The sequence below is a fragment of the Nannospalax galili genome, unplaced genomic scaffold (assembly GCF_000622305.1).
Source record: "Nannospalax galili isolate Female #2095 unplaced genomic scaffold, S.galili_v1.0 scaffold440, whole genome shotgun sequence".
In the NCBI taxonomy this organism is placed as follows: domain Eukaryota; kingdom Metazoa; phylum Chordata; class Mammalia; order Rodentia; family Spalacidae; genus Nannospalax; species Nannospalax galili.
In genome coordinates this window covers 478,991-481,372 of record NW_008347189.1, presented here as the reverse complement: position 1 = coordinate 481,372, position 2,382 = coordinate 478,991, and the positions used below count along the sequence as shown (strand labels likewise).

At 37.8% G+C, this 2,382-nt stretch overlaps 1 protein-coding gene across 1 annotated transcript in view; it reads right to left on the bottom strand.

Moving 5' to 3' along the window:
• Mrpl1 (mitochondrial ribosomal protein L1) overlaps positions 1–2,382 on the bottom strand; it is an 82,620-nt gene that overhangs the window by 39,612 nt on the left and 40,626 nt on the right. The gene's annotated exons all lie outside the window — the stretch shown is intronic.

Genomic DNA, 2,382 nt, shown 5'->3' with positions numbered 1-2,382 from the left:
TAACAATTGTGAATAGGAGATGTAAAGGAGAAGTAAAGGCAAGAGTAATTAGCATTACAAGTTCTAGACAGGGAACTAGAAAAAAGTCAAAACAGAGCAATTTTCAAATGTTCATATGAGAGTCCATAAACTCTAATTCAATTTCTTTACTTGAGATAGGACTATTTATACTTTGTTTTTGCCAAATACTATTGGTAAACTTGTAATCTGAGTCTTTTAAGGAATTCATTCATTTTATATACCTTGTCACAATTGTTAAAATAACATTGTTCAAGCCAAGTTTGGTGACATATGCCCCAAATCCCAGCACTTGGGAAGCTGAGTAAGGATTGTGACATAGAGGCCAGCCTAGGATGGAAAGCAAGACTCTGCCTCAAAAAAAGAAAACCAAAAATAAGGTTGTTCATAATATTGCCTTATCAACTTTTAATGTCTATGGAGTATGTATTGATGTCTCATCTTTAATCCTGATATTGATAGTCTGTATCTTCCCCTTTCAAAACCAAATCAAGCTAAAATTTCATCAACTTCATTAACCTATTGAAAGAATAAGTTTTGCTTTCACAGTTTTGTTTTGTTTTCTATTGTCTGTCCTTTTTCTATTTCAGTAACTCCTACTCTGATCTGAGGCCAGAAGAGGGCATCGGTACCCCTGGAACTGGAATTACAGATGGCTGTGTGCTGAAAATCTCCAGTCCCCAACCCAAGTCTTCTGCAAGAGCAGCAAGTGCTCTTAACTACTGAACCATCTCTCCAGCCCCAGAACATTGATTTTTAAACTATTCTTCTTTACGAATTCAATCACTAAAAAAATAAATGACCCTCTGAGAATCGCTTCAACTGTACCCCTTCAATTTTGATGTTGTAAAACACTGTCATTATTCAGTTCAAGACATTCTCTAATTTCTTCTTTCATCTTGGAGTCATTTAGTAGTACGCTGTTGGATTTTAATGTACTTAAAGATTTCTTGTGATCACTAATTTCTTTCTGTTGTTGCTTTTGTTTTTGTGAGACAAGGTCTCACTGCAGCCTAGGTTGTCTTAAACTTGCAGTGTTCTTTCTGCCTCAATTTCTAGAGCACTGGGATGACAGGTGTGAGCCTGGCTATGGTCACTGACTTCTAATTTAACTCAGTTGTGAACAGAAAACTTACTGTTGAATGATTTCCATTCTTTCAAATTAATAACCCTAAAGCGTAAAAAGGACTTAATAAAGACCTGCCTTATAGCCCAGGAAAGGGTCTCTCCTAGTGAATGTTTACCACCAAACAACACTTGCTGTTACTGATACACTCTACAGGTATCAGTTATGCCAGCTGGCCGGCTGTGATATTAAAATTATTTATATCCTAGCCGGGTGTGGTGGCACATGCCTTTAATCCCAGCACTTGGGAGGCAGAGGCAGGCGGATCTCTGTGAGTTCAAGGCCAGCCTGGTCTACAGAGTGAGTTCCAGGACAGCTGGGGTTATAGGGAAACCCTGTCTCAAAAAAAGACCAAAAAAAAAAATTTATATCCTTACTGACTTTCCATCTATGTGTTCTATCAATCACTGAGAAGAGTATCTCCAACAATATTTAATTAGTGTATTTCTCCTTTCAATTCCATCCAATTTTGTTTCATGTTCTAGGGGGCTCTGTTTACAGATGAGTATGTACTATTTTTACACACTGTCCAACTTTTTCTCCAGCAACAGCCCTCACCTTAAAGATCTATTTTGTCTGCTATTGATATAGCCAATCCCACTTTTACTTATTTTCATGGTTTGTCATTATCCACCATTTAGTCATTTTGTGTGTTCAATGTTTTTCTCTACGAACAACTAGTATTGGGTTGCTTTTGTACCATCTCATAAACTCTACCTTTTGGGTGGCATGTGCAGACCATTTCCAACTCACATAACTATTTATGTATGGATAGGTTTTTATGTTGATCTGTGTTTCCTAGTCATCTTGTTTGCTCCTTTGCTCCTTCTATACAGCCACCTTTTGTTTAAACAAAAAAAATTAGCATCTAATTTTTATTCTACTATTTAGATTTAAATTTACTTGCTCTAAAGATTACAATGTGCACTTTTTAAAAAATGTAAATACATAATACATTATGTGACTATACAATAAGTAAGTTCCAGCAGATCTATCTTCCTTGATTACTGTCTTAGTTTGTTCTTCATTGCTGTGACAAAACACTCTGACCAGTACCAACCTGGGGAGGAAAGGGTTTATTTGTCTTACATCTCCCAGGTCGCACGCAGTTCATCAGGGAGCCCAAGGTAGGAACTCAGGGCAGGAACCTGGAGGCAGGAGCTGGAGCACAGGCCATGGAGGAACACTGCTTACTGGCTTGCTCCCCTGGCCCCTGCTCAACCTGCTTTCTTATGCAA